This window comes from Sapajus apella, unplaced genomic scaffold (genome assembly GCF_009761245.1).
Source record: "Sapajus apella isolate SASKATOON/1434 unplaced genomic scaffold, GSC_monkey_1.0 scaffold9, whole genome shotgun sequence".
Lineage (NCBI taxonomy): Eukaryota > Metazoa > Chordata > Mammalia > Primates > Cebidae > Sapajus > Sapajus apella.
The window spans coordinates 43,189,667-43,209,250 of NW_022436949.1; the positions used below are offsets into that span (position 1 = coordinate 43,189,667).

Sequence of the window (19,584 nt, forward strand, 5' to 3'; positions counted from 1 at the left end):
CTCTGGATTTGTTTTGTTTTGTACATACGCATGACAGAAATTATATACAAAACAACTAAAAATTGCCATATAAAATGAATTTAGTACTTCTCATACAAAAATATTTAAGTCGATTTAAATTGAGAGTTCATCGTATTGAAAGGCAGGTAGGTAGATAATTTTCATGGTCTTTAAAAATAACACAAAAAAGATTGTAAAAATCAATTATTATAAGTATAAACATATCTCTACAAATGATATTTTGTATGATAGCTGGTTAATTTGAAGCCCAATGCTAAGGTTAACAGAATTGTTATGAATAATTAACGTTAATTGGCAATATCACTAAAATGATTCAGTATCCTTCTAGTGATAGCTTGAAGCTGTCATTCTGTTTTCAGGTCACATGGATACGAAGGTGCCAGAAGCTGAAGGTTGCCTCCAGGCTGTAGGGCCTGCTTGTTCTTTATGGGGCCCTGTGAACGTTGACAGATGCTGTTAATTGTATACAGCCTTCAGCTGCTCTGATAAGGAGCCCATTCATTTCCTAAGCCAATTTAAATTACTCCTTTTGGTTATATTGCCTTCAAACTCTGCTGAAATCCTCTGGCAGCATTCCACCAGTTGAGAAGCTTCATTGTTTAGATTATAAGAATAATTTGAATGAATATAACAGAGGCACTGTAGATGATAGAATCCCAGATATTTAAAGGAAAACGTGCCTATATTTTAGTAATATCTTCTGAAGAACTTCAAAATTTTATTTCAAGAGTTTGTAACTTTTTTGGTAAATTATTTAAACCTATCTAATCCCAAATTGGAAGAATGCCTTTGAGGCTAAAAAATAGTACTTTGAAATTCTCTCAAGTTATACTATTTGTTAGAGGTTCATGAATGAAAAGATACATGGCTAAAGGAATAAGGTGCTGCCTAATTTGGAACCCAACTGACCTCTAGGATCTGTGAAGCAGAGAATAGTATCACAGACTTCCGAAAGAAGCTGTTGACCTCTTACTTGATTCTTAATTTAAAATGTTGCCACATAAATACCAATAAAACATGGTGGCTCTTCATCTGTTATGGATAATTTCAACTGGTTTTATATTATTGAATATTTTCTAATTTTTTAATATAAATAATTTTTAGATAATATTCAGCATCCGCAACATGGAAGTATTGAGTTTTAAAAGATTTGCTGCTATTCTAGGTAAGATGCTGTGTTCTTTCTTTCTATATTTTCTTAGTAGTCTTCACCTTGGCCTGTTTTGTAAGGATTTCTCCAAGATTTCTCAGCAGAGAAAAAGGTAGAGGGCTAGCTGCTTGAAAGAGTAAATATGAAGACCTATTTAATATGTATGAGTTGGGAATAAAGAAACTGAAGGAATGATTATTGGTTTAGCTTATGAGAATTTTTTATTAAAAAAATCTTAGATCCATTTCAAAGACTTAGGTATGAATGATTCATATTTACAATTTTACACTGACTATTTTGAGTGTGATGTGCTTTTTTACCTTTAAAAACATCAGGATTAGTGAAGCAAATAAAAAGGTCACCCCAACATCCAGTTCCCCAAAACAGCCATGTTAACAATGGATGTAAATCATTCCCAGCATCTTCCTATGCACATATACATATGCAAGTATATAAACATAAGTAGAAAGATAACTTGATGGTATTTTTGAGAAACTGGCTCTAAGTACTAAAAATGAATCACTGAAGGTCACACAGCTAATAAAGTGGCAGAGTTAGAAACTCTTCTGACTTTTCTAACTTCTAATAAGCTTCTAACTCTAAATTACCTTTTCCCACTGTTAATCCTTTTACTTAAATTGAATCCACTCATTCCATGCTCATTCAGCTGTTATTGAGAGGTTATACCTGCGTCTGGCACTGTGACAATATGGAGATGTTCATCTGCACGTAAACCCTGACGTTAAAGACATCCTAGTCCTGTCTCCTTGCCATTCCCTTTTCTCTCAATACATTTTAGTCTACTGGCAAGAAATAATTTGTACCTCCCCTACTTTCACATGTCAGCATCCCAGTAGCCCAAGCTGAGGCAAACTCCCGGGCACAGCCTCAGACTGCTGCTGGATCTGTTCTTTTCAAGATCATGCACCAGCCTGAGCTAGTCCCTCCTGGAAACTTGAGGTGTCTGTGGGATAGGGTGGAGCTGGATGACAGTACAGCAAGGCTTCAGGGCTCTGCTATTACCGGCTGGGTCTACTTCCTGAGAAAGAACTCAGGCTAACAATAGGATTAGCGAGGGGGAGTGGGGATACAGAGGCAGGCTGGGGACAGCAGGGCAAAGGGTTGTATGTATCAGATACTATAGTTAAATACCATGCCTATAGTTAAATATCAGATGTTTTTAGGTTTTAGATTTTTAGTTTAAAATGTTGGTATGTTCACAACACAGCTCTGTAGTGTGTTCTGAAGAGGTCTTATACCATGAGAGGTTTTGCTGAAAATTACAGTCAGGTAAGTTTGGGAAATCCCACGTAATGCATCTCACGTCTTGGAAAAAAACTCGAATTCCACTGATGTCCCAAAACTAACTAGACCTCAGGACACTGTCTTTAGATTATACATAGTAGCACTCCTTGGAGCACAATTTCGAAAATATTGCTATTAGATATTTGGCCTCCAAACCCTGATGTGGGAAATCTCAGGTGAGGGGACCTGGATCTGTTGAAAGCCTGAGAACTCCTCTGACCCCTGTAGTCTCTAGAGGGATGGCAAGAGAAAGGGAGAGGGTTGGGTCCAATAGCCCATGCCTGTAATCCCAGCACTTTGGGAGGCCAAGGCAGGTGGATCATTTGAGGTCAGGAGCTCGAGACCAGCCTGGCCAACATGGCGAAACCTTGTCTCTACTGAAAGTACAAAAATTAGCCAAGTGTGGTGGTGTGTGCCTGTAGTCCCAGATACTCTAGAGGCTGAGGCAGGAGAATTGCTTGAATCTGGGAGGCAGAGATTGCCATGAGCCGAGAGCACGCCACTGCACTCCAGCATAGGTGGTAGAGGGAGACTCCTTCCAAAAAAAAAAAAAAAAGAGGGAGAAGAGGAAATCTACAGTTGATGAATATTTGAGTCATTTCCAGTTTGAGTTTATTATGAATAAAGCTGCTATAAACATTCGTGTACATGACTTTTGGTGGATAGACACAATACTCAGGTCAATATCTAGGACGGGAATTGCTAAACCACAAGATTTGCTTGGTGTCAGCTTTGGTAAACAATGATAGTTTTATTGAGTGGTTGTACCAATTTACACAAACAAGCAATGTGTGAGAACACCAGTTGCAGCATGTCACAGGATGGACTGCCTGGGAAGTGGACCGTGATACAGAGCTTAGTGTGCAGGATGTTAATTACCAAGTGTCTTTGGGATTAACTCCTGTGGAAGGGCGTAGAGGAAGTAAGAATGGACAGAGGGAGAAGTGGTGCAATGCATGGCCAACAACTCCCAGAGCAGGGGGAGTAAGAATGGGGCCCTTAGAATTGTCCTGAGTTGGGCCAAGATGGTTTAGTCCTCTGTACCCTCTGCCTGTCAGTCGCCGTGACCTTGGACAGGATGCAGAGGCGATCCCTGAAGGATCAGAGAGTGAAGGCTGTCAGCACGCTCAGCAGCAGGGCAACAGTCACTTGACTGAAAGGAGGTCCAGGTGGTGCCTCACGACGTCTACCAACTGCACCTTCCACACATATCTGGCACTCACTGTCTGGCTTTGCCATTTTTCATTTTAGACATTCTGGTGGGAGTGTGGTAGTATGTCACTGTGGGTTTCATTTCATGTTTCTCTAAGGAAAGTAACAATTGTAATCACACAGAGTTTATTGAACAGTGATATACCAACCATCATCCTCAGTCTTTGTTTCATATTATTGATGAAATATTTAAACATTTAATTAATAGATCTGGCTCTTGGCCAGTGTTTCCACGAATGTGTTTCATCAAGTACTAATGTTGAATAGGAGAAAGATTTCCATGGTCAAATAAATTTGAGAAACAGCTGCTTAAACAAAGTTAAATAGGTTCTTGTGGTTTTCAATATCCTAATGTGGATTATGTAACATTGTGAGATATAAATACATTATGTTCTGCAAATTATTTAACCACAGGATGCTAGTTTTCCTTAGAACATTTCACAAGACTAATATCTCATAGTTTGGTAAATACTTCTCAAGGCAAAGGGTATGATGTCCAACAAAAAACAGCTTAAGAAAAAACAATCTGAAAGTTCATAGTAAAATTAAAAAACAATGAGGATTAGCCATTTACAGGATACTAGCTAATAGACATGAAAGACAGAACCAAGAAATCATCTCTTTCCAATCTTCCACATAAACATTGATTCAGGGAAGGATCAGCAATCAGCAATGCTGAGGCCATTGGGTGGAAAGGTTAGAGGGAAACAGATATTCACAAATTACTTCTTATTTGCCAAGGGAAAGAGGTAGCTTTTCAGTAGCAAGACCTGGCTGACACCACATGAACCAAGTGATCAAACCAAGCACTACCAACAAAGGGTCAAAAATCTATCACGGGCCCCTCTATGACACAAAAGGAAGCACCCAGTGTCACCTGTGTGGTATCTTCACCTGAATCTAATCACAGAGAAACAATCAGACAAATCTACATCATGGGACACGCCACAAAAATAGGTCTGGATGTTTCAAAAACGTCAATGTCTTGAAAAACAAAAATAATGGGATGGGGGTTAAGGGGCTCTCCTAGATAGAAGAAGACTACAGAGATTTTTTTTTTTTAAGAAAACAATGCATCCTAACATTTTTCCTACCTCCCTTTCACATGTGCAGCATAGTTCCATCAAATTTTTCATGTATAGAGACTCTCAAAAGAAGGAAAATGTGGCCCTCCCCTTAAGGGGCTGCATCAAAATCCACGTGGATCACTGTAGAAAAAGCCAGTCTTTCCCCTGCCCTGGAAAGCCTTTATCTCCTTCCACTGCAGATTGAGCTCTACTCCTTTCCTACTGAGAATCCCTGGATTAAGCTGGGTATTCCACGCCACGTGAGACTCTCAATACTTACTGCCCAGAGAGCCCGACTTGTGATCTTTTTCTGCCTTTGTGGTTGACCAGGGCATTGCTGTCCTGAGGTGACAGCAGGAGCAAACAAGTAATTGCAGAGTTTACCCCGTGAAGTTGAATGGAAGAGTTGGGCTAGACCTGTATGGGCCCCTTAACCAAATTCAGCTGTGCTTACGCGTTCTTCCCTGCTCCTTCCCTTTTCATTCCTTATTTTGCTTCATGTGCCATAAGGACCTTTCCATAGCCCCATGTCACTGGATTTTCTCCACATCCTAAACACAGACAATTGCTAATTAAGTCATTCACATTATTTCCTTTTCAGAATGATGTTGGCCTGGTGGTTGTTTTTCTAGCAATAAACATCTTTCTGCAAGAGGAATTAGCTCACTCGAGCAGCTGGTTTCAACAACTCCCTGCATTTTTCCTTCAGCACCCAGGGACATGTGATTTGTAACTAAAACAAAATAAAAATGCACAAAACTCTTCTCATTCACTCATACCAACAGTAGTCATTGCATAATTTTTTCAAATGACTGACTTCTTTCCAAATACATACAACAAAACTGATTGGTCAGCATTAAAACTGTGAGGACAGTGGTTGTCACTGCCATTGGATCTGTTGACATCTTTGTAGAGCCTCTCAAAGTTGCCCGTGGCCATAACCTTGGGCTTGGGGTTGGAGTGGAGAGGAGCAGGCAGTAATGGCTGCGGACTGGAACCTGGCGGGAGAACCAGGGCAGCTGCTTCTTGGGAAGGACCAAGAGAGAGTTCTTAAGGGTAAGGCCTGAAAACATCCTCAGTGAGGAAATGTGAATCTAAGTGGAAAACCATAAATAATGACTCCTCTGCTCATGACTCAAAGGAATTGCAAAGAGTAGCAACAGAATACATCTTTCCTTTTCATTTTATCTGAAGAGTTCCTAATGTTTCTTTAAGATGACTGTGTCTTCTTTTTCTTCTTCTTACAATGACTTGTCACTTCAGTTCTAAACAAATATTTGTCTGATACATTAGCATATGAGTGGCTTAGAAAAATATAATTAAAGGTAAAATGTACTAAAGCTGAACAATATAGATACCCTAGTCACTCACTTTTAATTACATTTGGATGGATTCTTCGTTGCCATGGAAACTCTCTACCCTTACCAAAAATTTTAGGCAGGGATCTCCTCCAAGTTTCACAGTTCTGTGTCTTAAAGACATTTCTTGTTCTATTTATGAGTTTAGAAGCTATGCTGCAATTTCCCATTGGGATAACATGCAACTGTAGCTGTTGTCAGTTGCTCAAGACAGTTAATATAAAAGACACCGTGCCAGAGATTGTGAGTGAAGTAGTGGAGGTACCAACACATTCCATGGTTCCAGCACTGGTTTCGACTACCACCTTATATTTTTTTCACCTGAGGGCCGGCTCTGCCAAGTAGTATAGGCTTTTAAGGCTATTAATCAGGGTGGCCTTACATCAGTAGCTGTCAGAAGGAAAGACTGTGCATAATCGTTACACAGAAGATAGTACCTGAAAAATTACTGGATTCCAGGACTCACTTACTCAAGATGGCCGAAACATTGGCAGTGTGATCACAGGAGTGACAGCTGACAGCAGATCCCAGGAACAGAGGGCACAATACAAGACAGCTAATTGGAAATATAAGTATGGCTATTAGATTCCTGTGGACATGCTGTGTAGAAAGAATTGCTGATATTACTCGGGTCTATGCACAGAATGCTGAAATGACGTCTCTTGGTTGTTGTCTGATTTTAATTAGTATATTTGAAGAGCTACGCCCTCGGGTGTACAAGTGTGATGCTGTGGGTTACTATTGTGGGTTTAAAGCCACTGCGGTAGGAGTTAAACAAGCTGAGTCAACCAGCTTCCTTAAAAAAGAAGTGAAGAAGAAATTTGCTTGGGCATTTGAACTCAGTGGCAACTGCAGTTACATGCCTGTTTACTGTGCTGTCAATGATTTAAAATCTTCAGAGATAGAAATTCAAATAGTTACTGTTGAAATTCCTGAATTCAGGATTCTTACACTAGCAGAGATTGACCTCACTTTTTTGTTCCACCAGAGAGAGACTAAACATTGTCCCTAGTTCACCAAATATGTGATGCCACTTCTTCTGTGTTTGGTAACAACAAACCAACTTTATGAAGGTCTCTGGATTGAAAAAGGAGCTTCTCCCACTCCTCCCACTGCTGAAGTGGTTGGGACTCTGTATACAATGCTTTTGGGAAAAAAAATGTAAAAAATTTAAAAAGATTGTTTGCTTTCTATTGTTACAGATTCTTTCTATATTAAACTAATTTCATTGTCTTTGGTTCAGTTGATTCATTAAATAATTCATGATTTACTAGAATCTGTCCAATATGGTGGCCATTGGCCACATTCACGTATGGCTATTTAAATGCATATTAGTAAAATTAAAATTAATTTAAATATAGTTATTCAGTAGCACTAGGTACATTTCAAGTCACATTAGCCACATTCTAAGAGTTCAATAGCCATCAGTAGGTAGTAGCTACACATTAGACAGTGCAGATGTACAGCATTTCCATGAATGCAGAACGTTCTATTACACAGTATTACAAATAAAAGTTTGCTGACATCAGACCTATTCAATTTTATTTGTTCAAAAACAATAAGGGTCATAAATGACCTCACACTTAGAGTAAACCAAAGCTCAGTTCAGTGCTCTGTTGTAATCTTGAAATTCTTAATAATTTTGGACAAGGCTCTGAGTTCATGCACAAGGCTTTTCAAACTATGTAGCCAGACCTGCACTATCTAAGATGAAGCTTGGCTGTTGAATTCTGTGTTTTCACGTCCCCTGCAATTGGTTCTTTTCCAGCCTCCTTTTTTTTTAGAGCAAGGAAGAACAGTTAACACATGAGATAAAATTCAGGTGCCTAGAATCCTTTAGACCATCTCAACAGAGTCTTATCAGGGATCCAACTTTAAATAATACCTCTTAGAAATGATAAAAGCCTAAAACAAAGTTTTGGCAACTCCAATACTAAGAAAAAGTTTAGCTTCTCTTTGCAACAGGTGTTTTCTGTCATGAATCTAAGTTGCCCACAATGGAATTCCTTCTTTTTATACAGTCTTGCCAGAGCTCATTTTTAAGATTTAGCCTGACTTGTTTTGTTCTTCATCCACTTAATTCCTTTGTTCTTACAATCCTTTATTCAACAAAAAATGAAGCATCTATGTTTGAGACACTGTTACAGGACTGAATAAAAAATTATATGGCACATACTTACTATTGCTATCTGGTAAATTATGTGCTGCAATTAACCCAACATTAACAACAGATACAGGAGGGCAGTAAAATCAAAGGCAGCCTGAGTATAATCAAGGATTTATTAGCTACTCTCCATGTGTCCCTGGCCACATTCAAACAACAAAAGAGAATGAATGAACAATTCCTACTGATTCATGTACTGTGTTCTAAAGAGGAAAATCTCCCAACGAAATTTTAGTTGGTTTTTTTTTTTGAAAAAATATACCAACCAGATAAAGAAAAAATAGCACAGATAATAATAGTATTAGTGATAATTTTGCAATTAATACTAAAGTCATTTTCACTTGTATTGGGAACTCATTGCATGATGTACCTTTCTGAAAAATCTGATTCCCAATTATGTTTGAGTTACTAACATTTGCGTTGGTGCTGCTTTCCTGAGCTTATATGGTTCAGGCATGCATCGAATGTGAAAGAAAAGACAGCATGTGACTACACAGACCAATGAAAATTTGCCAAGCCAGAGACACTCATGCTAAGAGCTGCAGCGTCACATAAAAACACGTCTTCTCACATTTCAGTATCTTGGGAGGCTTGTATACCACATAAACTGAATAGGAAGGAAGGGCAAAGAGAATATAGTAGAAAAATAATGTGAAAAGAAAATCCTCACAGGTAAAGTTATTAGTCACAATGCATAACAAATGGTCCTGTATTTCTTTAAAAAAATAGAAATGGAATCTTGCTATGTTGCCCAGGCTGGCCTGTATTTTTGAAAGCTGAGTTCTTCCTACTTAATTCTGAGTTCCCTGGCAGCCAAAACCAAGAGGAAAACAAAACTACACTATGAACAGTGTTTTTTACAGTGGCTTTTTTTTCCTTTTGTTTTTTTTTTTTTTTTTGAGACGGAGCCTTGCTCTGTCACCCAGGCTGGTGTGCAGTGGTACAATCTCAGCTCACTGCAACCTCTGCCTTCTGGGGTTATGCGATTCTCCTGACTCAGCCTCCCGAATAGCTGGGATTACAGGCACCCACCACCACATCTGGCTAATTTTTGTATTTTTAGTAGAGACAGAGTTTCTCCATGTTGACCAGGCTGGTTTTGAACTCCTGACCTCAAGTGATCCACCTGCCTCGGCCTCCCAAAGTGCTAGGATTACAGATGTGAGCCACTGCACCCAGCCTATTTACAGTGTTCTTGAGATAAAAATAACAAACTCTAGATATCAACACCAATGTTTCTGTGGGTCCCCAAAAGAGCACACTGTATGACTGTAGTAAATGACACCATCAGCCACAAAGTGGGGACTATTTGTTATAAGTCTTGTGATCTCTGTCATTTATTTGTTGACATTTATTTTTGTCAATGCTTAATATTTATAGAACAATTTTGTGGCTTTTCTGTAAAGGGGCAGATTTAAATATATTCTATTTATAGCATTCCAGGAAGAACAGAAAAAAGAAGAAACAAAAGGAGAGGCAGGCAGGAAGACTGCTTAGGGAACAGAGAGCAGTCCCGAGAAATTAGCCCTGTTGGATTTAGATTCCTAAGCAATGACAAGAATGTCTTGTGGGACGATGCTAGGCATTTAACAGAAGCAGAGATGGAGTCGACAGAGTCCCTGGGCATGACATCTGGATGATATTTGGGGGCTATTTAACCATATATATTTAAATACACTTTACTTTTTAGAGCGGTTTTAGGTTCACAGAAAAACTGAGCAGAAGTACAGAGAGTTCTCATATACTCCCTTCCCCAACATCCACAGCCTAACCCACCATCAACATCCTGCACCAGAGTGGTGCATGTGTTACAATCGCTAAAGCAGCATTGGCACATCATGATCACCCAAAGTCCATAGTTTAGATGAGCATTCAGTCTTGGTGTTGTACATTCTATGGGTTTTGACAATGCATAAAGACATATCTTCACCATTATAGGCCCATACACTTTTATTCTCAAGAAATTCCAGTTCCTTGTAGTCCTGAGACTAGACTTAAGCATGAGGTTAAGAAAACGTTTAGGTTCTGTTAATAACAGGTGTTTTCTACCATGGATTCTGAGTTGTGGGAACAGGAGCTCAGGACATGAGAACAGCAGAACCATGTTGTAGAAATGTTCCTGCTCTGTGGTAGGAATCAGCAGGTTCTAGGCCAAGAGAGTGGAGTAAGTGGTAGACTTTCAGCGTAGGAGTTTGTTTTTTTATAAACTCCAAGCTTGACTTTCTCTAGTCCTGGTCTGGAAACTCTAAATTCTGGAGGGAGGTGGAAATAGCATGTATAATGGGAAATAATGGAGTGTGGGATAAATCTAAGTAGGAAAAGCCAATTATAATCTTAACTCAGAAGACTGATGGTTAGGGAAATGGATTAAGTTTTAAAGTTAATTAGGCAACAATATATTGCACCATTTGTTGAAAATCTTTCTAAAATTTACATGTTCATTTCAGATTTACAATAGCAGCAAATTTGGGGGCCATATACCAGTGCCTACTTCCCCATTAAATTGCATGACAATACTAAAACTAAAGACTGAAATAGTACCACAATCAAGGTGGAATTTCCACTAACTACATTACCCCTGTGTCCACAGTAAACACACACACACACACACGCACACACACACACATATCAAAGGTAAAATTCTAGAGACAATCCCAGTATGGTAAAGGACAAAAAAGAATTTCCCATATGATTGCCATGATCAATATTTAACATATTTTATATCAGAGACTTCAGTGCCTTCAAATTTTGGAATCTGAGAGGGGTACTGAAACCAATTCCCCATAGATACCAAGGACTGATTTGGTGTAAACACAAACCCAGTGCTAGCCATAGTCAGTTAAAAGATAATTTTGAAAAATCCCACTCATTAATGTCAAAAAAAAAAAGCCTCACCAAGAGAGGTGAACAAGCTATGTTGAAGAAACCACAAAACTAAATAAGGTTTCTAAGACAATCTTGACATCATGTTGCTGGAAGACCTGATCCTATTAAGATGTTACTTTTTGAGAATTTAATGTATACCCTTAATGCAACATCAATTAAAATGCCCACTTTGAAGGAACTGATAAAATAATTATTTTATATAATTCATCCAGAAAATAAGTTGAAAAGAAGAGATTGGAACATTTCAATAATATAGAAAAACATGAGGGAATCTTGGGTGCCTGATCCTAATGTGTTTGATAAAACTACAATAGTTAAAATGAAAAATAAATACAATTTTACATATATTTTGGAGTCAGACCTGGTTGGTTCTGTGCCAACTCCTAGCTGGGTTGAACCTTTCTAAGACAGTTTCTTCATCAAGAAAATGAGTATAATATTACATGTATTTTAAGATTGTGATCTGAACCAAAATAAATAGTCACTTAGCACATTCCCACTATAACTCTACTATTGTTTTATTTGATAACAGAATCTTCAGGAAAATGTGTTCTATGAACCAAAAGAAGGTCACTTTTGAAACCTGATAAAGCAAATAATTTACAATGACATAATATTATGAATCTAGTCATGCTGCAGTAATACCTATTGCTGGGAGTGGTATAGTAAGGTAGACCAGAGAGTGTCACAAAAGTACTAGAGGGTAGCTTAATAATACTTACCAAGAGCTCCAAACATGATTCTACCCTTTAATGAAGTAATTTAGTTTAAAAAAATCTAACCTAAGAAAAAGTCATATAAGAACATATATGTTAGTTGTTGTATTATATATATTTAAATCTTCACCAGCGAAACTATTAGGTAAAACATGATAAAGCCACATGAGAATATTTTAGGCTATGTATATTTATGCAAATAAAGAATTATAAATGACATCATAAAATGTTCACAGCAGAATAAAGAATGGATATGCTGTATAATTTGCAAGTTAAAGACATACAGATATCTATATATGGCAAAAATAAAATATAACATATGTTATCTCTGAATTATTAAATTTCTTTATGCTTTCTGTATTTTCCAAATTCTACAATAAGCAATTACTTATAGTAGAAAATATATGTCACTTAAAACAATATATATCAGAACAGATAAGCCACTGTAGACCAAGAAAAAAAGAAAAAAGTGTAAGATCTAAGCATTCTTTAAATGAAATAAAATATGTCTACTTCCTGCCTTACTGTGGTTCAGTTGATTGATATTTTTGGCATTGATTTGGGTTATTTTAAAAGGCTTGGGATTTTCTCTGAAAATTTAGGCCTAATGTGTGTTTAGGAGAATGACAGAATAAACACTGGAATCATATATAGAAATATTTATTTTCTTAATCACTATTAAGAGCATTACTGTTACAATTTTTCTTTTTCTCTTAAAAAGGAAATTCAATGAAAAGAAATTGAGGGTCACAGGTATTTAGATTCTTGTGATTCTCCTCTTTAATGAAAATGACAAGGGTACCTATATGTAATCATTTCCTTTATCATTAAAGAAATGAGCATAGCCCTTGGGACCCGTATCTTGGTGGGAATTCCAATTTACTCCCTAACTGCATGACTTTGACCAAAAACTTCACCTCTACCAACCTTGGTTACCTCAACTAAAACATGGGGACAATCCTGAGTTGTTTTGAGGTTATTCCTGACACACCTGTGGCTGGGAATGGAAAATCCAGACTTTGCCCCAAGGAACTAAATTTACAGGAGGACATTTTAAATAGAAAACAATGTGTAGTCTTAAAATATGCTGTATTTAGAAGATGAGAACAAATCCAAATGTTCTTCTAGCAGTACAGAAAAAAACTGATTTTTAGAACAGGGTTAGCAAAAACAAATTGTTAAAACTGGAATAACAGAACAGAGGATGTGTTTGGAGCTAGATTTACTATTTGGCCTCCTTGCGTTTGTAGAAGAAATGCTTAATACATTCCCCAGCCCTCACCCCCAGCTTGCTTCACCCCTTCCTTCCTTCCAGGATCTTAGAAATTATCTGGTAAATTAAATATTCTAATTCAAGAGGCCGATATTGATGTATAATCTGGCAAAGAGAAGACGAAGACACTCTGCATGGTTGGTGGGAAGCAGGTGGCAGGAGGTAAGGTGGGTAAAAAATGTGCTGCGGCATCCAGTGACCACCTGAAGAACAGAAGGTTTCTTTCTACCAATAGCTAGCTAATTCTTGGTAGAAATGGTCCACCCTTCAACTTCCCTAATTTTAGAAACATTGTTCTTCTTTTTGTTTACTAGATATGTGTTATAAAATGAATTATGTCTTCTCACCCCAATTCATAGGTTCAAGCTCTAACACCCAATGTGATTATATTTGGAAACAGGGCCAGTACAGAGGTAATTAGGGACAAATGAGGCCATGAGGATGGAGCTCTAATCCAATAGGACTGGTGTCCTTATAAGAAGAGGAAGAGATTCCAGACCTTTCTCTCTTCACTCACACACAGAGAAAAAGCCTATATGAAGACACAGTGAGAAGGCAGCTATCTGCAAGCCAGGAAAAGAGGCCTCAGTAGACACCAACTCTGCCAGCACCTTGATCTTGAACTTCCAGCCTTCAGAACTGTGAGAAAATAAATTGGTGTTATTTAAACTATCCAGCCTGTTAGCATTTTGTTATAGAAGCCCAAGCTGACTAATAAAATGTGTTGCTCCATTAAAAAACAACAAATTCTGGTTCACTGATATTACCATAAGTGAAGACAGCTTCCACACTCCCAAATAACTAAAACCTAATAAAATGAACTTCATCTGAAACTACTCTGAACACATTTATAGACGGTGAACCACAGACTATATCTGAATCTCTATAGATTAAAACATCAACTCAAGATTTTGCAGGATTGTCAATTTAAACATTATTTGTATAATGTGATACACAAAATCCTAGTGTTTTTATTATAACTTTATGGCTTTTTGAGTACTTTTTAAATAGGAGTTTGTGACAGCAATGTGATAATCATAGCTATTGAAGTAAAGATGAATGACAACACATTGGGAATCTCCTGTATTGGAGCAGAAACAAATGGAGTCAGATTTCGAAAAGCCCAGTGATTGTGTGGATATATACAGATGACTTAAAGATTTCACACTACTCTGCTTTAAACAGGTGCCTTGAAAAGTGAATAAAGCTCAGGGGCAGTGGCATTTTTATTTGTGGGTATTTGTGTTTGTAAATGTACACATCAACTGTTTGAAAATCAGAACTCTCTAGGGCCGTGGCAAATAAGCAGAACATATAAAATATTCAGAAATCTGCAAAGTGATTACTGTAAGAAGGAGAATCAATATGAAAAGCACAGTGCTGTTTGGCTCTTGTCTTTCTGCCTTTTTTAGCCCTGGGCAGAGGGACAGTCTTGATAGAAGAGGAGCTAAAACATTGACTGCTGGCATGCAGATGTACATTTTGGTCCAAGGCTGTGTGAGTTAATCACCAAAGGGGAAAATGATAGCATTCGGTTTTGGCAGTAAGAGTTGTAGAGTTTGCAAAATGATAGGTCTGGACAATAAAAATATTGGCTCAGTGGAAGAAGGTGCAGACCAATACTAAGGAATCTAATAAGGAGATTGGAGAGACCGTCTTGTGTATCCTTCTTAGTAAGTGGATCTCAATTAATCAACTCTGTGGCCTGTGGCCTCAGTGGCCTGACCTGGTCTCCGGACCTCTCGGGAGCCATTCCCAACCTCTCTTAGAACCTAGCTACAAGGATTAAAAGAATAGCTCCAATCCCGGATTTTGTAGCATGCTGGACGAGTATCTCAAGAATTATCTACCAAAGATAAATCCATTTGAATTCCCTTTCATTTAAACATAAATTGTATGTATCAATTTGAAGAGTGGAAGAAGGTATCAGAAAAGCAAAGATTTTAAAAAGCAAACACCTAATTTTGTCTTTTTGCTGACCGCAGAGTATTTCCACATTTAAAAACTAATGTGAAATCTTCATTACTCTTCCTTATCCTTAAGTATTATACTTAGCATCACAGAACTTGAAGGTAACTTGGTGATCAGCTTATTCAAGCCCTCAGTTTTATTCCAGAAGCCCAGAAGTTTACAACTGCCCAAGACTCATAGGTGTTCCATAAAGCCACAAATGCTTCATGTCCCAAACCAAGCTCATTACGGTGCACCGGATTTGTTCCTTGTCTTAAATCATTTATTTCAGCTAATAGTGGAAGTATATTCCAATTACCTAAGAATTTAGGAAAATTTTAAAGTCTTTTCTCAATCCCAAATTATATTATCTATATTTATTTATTCATTCATTCATCTGTTTATCCATTAAGCATTGACTTGTCTGGCAAGATACTCTGCTGGACTCTTTGTACACAGTAATTAAGTAGAATACAGTCTCTGCTGTCCAGAGTTTCAGTGTTTGGATGGAGAAAGTGTGTATGCAAATAAACAGTGAGTGAAATAGTCTAAAGGAATACTGTGGCAGAACAGAGAATAAAGGTCTAAATTCTGCTTGGGGTAGAGTCTACAATACTTGAAGTGCCTTTCCCATTAAGCTCTGACCATTCCATAGGATATCCCCCGGTGGATGGGAGAAGGAGGAATGGCAGACACCATCCCACCTGGGTTATGCCAACAACCTCCTAACTATCACACCTTCAGTCTTATTCCCCTTAAACTTATTCTCCCATCTACAGCCAGACTGCTTGGACAGACTTTCTAACTCTCCTTCCCCTTTCCCCTCCCTTCCTTAATTCTTTCTGCTCTTGTCACTTTGCTTTTTGTTAATCAAACGTAACCATAGTTAATACTTTTGTTAGAGTGAAAATAGAAGAATGAAATGTCTGACTCTAAAAAACGCATATAGACAGAGTAAGAAAGCAGATTGTTCATTCAAAAATGCAAAATAAGTAATGCTTACAACTCTTCTGTGGTTCTCTATCTCACACAGAATAAATTCTACTTTTTTCGGAGACAGGGTCTCACTGTGTTGCCCTGGCTGCAGTGCAGTGACATTCACAGCTCAGTGCAGCCTTGACCTCTTGGCTCAACTCATCCTCTCGCTACCATCTCAGCCTCCCTAGCAGATGGGACTACAGCTGTGTGCCACCACGCCCAGCTAATTTAAAAAATGTTTTGGTAGAGATAGAGTCTCACTATGTTGCCCAGGCTGATCCTGAGCTTCTGAGCTCATGCAATCTTCCTGCCTTGGCTTACCAAAGTACTGGTATTATAGACGTGAGCCACTGTGCCTGGCCTAAAAGCCAAATTCTTAACAAAGATGGTAAGTACATACTGATTGCCCAAATTCTTAACACAGATGGTAAGTACGTATTGATTGCCCAGATTCCTTAGGGGAAACTGCATGTCCTCAACTCACGAGGAGTTGTCTGGGCACAGACGACACATCCAGGGCTACCACTAGCCAATGCAACCCCTGTTTGTAAACTAGAATAAGACGTTCTCTCCCTACACAGATAAATTATAAAAGTCACCCCCTTGATGGGGAAACAGCCCTATGCATACACAGACAGGCAGGCAGACATCAGCTTGTACAAATGAAAAGCTGCCTTTTTCTCCAGGAAAACACAGCTCCATCCCACGATACACGGCTTGGTGAGCAAATGAGGCTGGATTTTGGCCCTCCTTCACTCCCCATGACTGGATGCCTTTGTGCAGTGCACAGACTGTGGACAGATGATCTGCACTGCAAGCAGAGACTGATTCCTCCTAAGTACAGTGTTCATGTCAGGAGTAGGTGGGTGAACAAACAGAGTCAGAGTCTTTCATTGAGACTGATCAATAGATGTGAGGACAAAGAAGACTTTCCCACCCTGGGGTTACTAACCTGGGAAACTGTGTATTTTAGCCTGTTGCAGCCATTTTTTCACCATGTGGGAAGAGGATATATGTAAATAAAGGAAATGCACAGAAGTAAACAGACACACACGTACACACACACACACACACACACATACACACACACACACACACACACAGAGTGAGCGAGCAAGAGAGAAAGAGAGAGAGAGAGAGAGAGACCTGATGCTACGATCTGATCATTTATCTATTTCCAGCTAAGTCTGAGGCCTCGTCTGCCTGTAGGCTGTCTAGTTACGTAAACTAATAGATTCCAACTTTTTTTTTTTGAGACACAGTCTCGCTCTGTCGCCCAGGCTGGAGTGCAGTGGCATGATCTCCCCTCACTGCAACCTCCACCTCCCAGGCTCAAGTGATTCTCCTGTCTCAGCCTCCCAAGTAGCTGGGATTGCAGGCACATGCTGCCACACCTGACTAATGTTTTCTCTTTCAGTAGAGACAAGGTTTCACCGTGTTGCCAGGCTGGTCTCGAACTCCCGAGCTCAGGCGATCCACACACCTTGGCCTCCCAAAGTGCTAGGATTACAGGCATGAGCCACTGCACCCAGTCGATTCCATCTTTTAAAGTTCACTGTGTCACTAAAATATTGTCACAAAAATAGCCCATATACATATAACTTATAATGGTTTGCAAATTCATATGTCTATAAAAATCCTATGCAAGAGAAAACAATATGATTAAGACATTGTGGAGTATATTGGGGACTGTGACAAAATTGGGAACCACTGCCCTATCTTGAAGTACCTTGTTTATCTCCAATTGACCTGAAAAATGTATGCCCAGCAGAGCCGTCTTCTATTTTTACTCTGAAGGGTATTTTAGAAACACAGATATTTATGCCAAAATCTTCAAATTTTTAAATCTTATCGACTAACTCTAAGTAATGTTAAAACACCATGCAGTCAAATGTAATATATTTGCAGGCCAGATCAAGTCAGCAGTTTGGAACTTCTGACGTACGTTACTGTAGAATGTGTTCTGTTCTTCCTCTGTGCTCCATGTCATTCTACTCCCGAGTACCTTCCATCTTACTCTCTCCAAACTTCTTTTTTTTTCTTTCTGAGATGGAGTTTCAGTCTGTCACCAGTCTGGAGTGCAGTGGTGTGATCTCGGCTCACTGCAACCTCTGCCTCCTGGGTTCAAGCAATTCTCGTGCCTCAGTCTCATGAGTAGCTGGGATTACAGGCGCCCACCACAACGCACAGTTAATTTTTGTATTTTTAATAGAGGCAAGGTTTTGCCATGTTGGCCAGACTGGTCTCCAACTCCTGACCTCAAGTGATCCACCCGCCTTGGCCTCCCAAAGTCCTGGGATTAAAGGTGTAAGCAACCGTGCCCCACCTCAAACTTCTTTCTGCTCCTTGAATACCCCACTCTCTTTGGAACCTCCAATCTTCTGAGAATGCTATTTGTTACCTCTTGCTGAAACTCTTTTGTCCTCCCTTCTATCTTTGATCTCAGCTTAATTGTCATTTCTTCCAGAAAACTTTCTCTGGCATCATAAGTCTGGGTTAGATATGATGCTTCTGTGTATTTTTTTGAAAAAGAAGAAGAAGAAGAAGAAACAAAGAAACAACAACAAAAAAGAGATCATTTGAATTCATAAAGAACTTTGTGGCTGGGCCTGGTGGTTCACGCCCGTAATCCCAGCACTTTGGGAGGCCAAGGCAGGTGGATCACGAGGTCAGGAGTTCAAGACCAGACTGGCCAGCATGGTGAAACCCTATCTCTACTAAAAAATACAAAAATTAGCTGGGCCTTGTGGCTCATGCCTATAATCCCAGCTACTTGGGAGGCTGAGGTAGGAGAATTGCTTGAACTGGGACCCGGGAGGAGGAGGTTGCAGTGAGCTGAGATCGCACCACTGCACTCCAGCCTGGGCTACAGAGTGAGACTCCATCTCAAAAAATAAAATAACTTTGCATGCCAAGGTAAAGACTGAAATTATTTCTCTACTAGTGGTTCTCAATCAGGAGGAGGACCTATGATACTTAAAAAAAAAAAAATGTAAGGCCAGGTCCGGTGGCTTATGCCTGTAATTCCAGCACTTTGGGAGCCTGAGGCAGGTGGATGACGAGGTCAGGAGTTTGAGACCATCCTGGCTAATGTGGTGAAACCCTATCTCTGCCAAAAATACAAAAAAAAAAAAAAAAAAATTAGCTGGGCGGCATGTGCCTGTAGTCCCAACTACTCAGGAGGGTGAGGCAGGAGAATCACTGGAACCCAAGAGGCAGAAGTTGCAGTGAATGGAGTTCATGCCACTGCACTCCAGCCTGGGCGACAGAGCAAGAGAAAGAAAAGTAAAGAAAGGAGAGAAGAGAAGAGCAAAGTGAAAAGAAAAGAAAAGAAAAAAAAAAGAAAAAAAAAAAGAAAGAAAGAGAAGGAGGGAGAGAGGGAGGGAGGGAGGGAGGAGGAAGGGAAGGAGGAAAAGAGGAAGGAAGGAAGGAAAGGAGGGAGGGAAGGAAAGGAGGAGAAGGAAGGAAGGAAGGAAGGAAGGAAGGAAGGAAGGAAGGAAGGAA

General features: G+C 39.2%; 1 pseudogene; it reads left to right on the plus strand.

Annotated features, from left to right (window-relative positions):
- The first annotated feature begins 5,735 nt into the window (after positions 1 to 5,735).
- LOC116551150 lies at positions 5,736 to 7,352 on the plus strand (annotated as a pseudogene).
- The last annotated feature ends 12,232 nt before the right edge of the window (positions 7,353 to 19,584 follow it).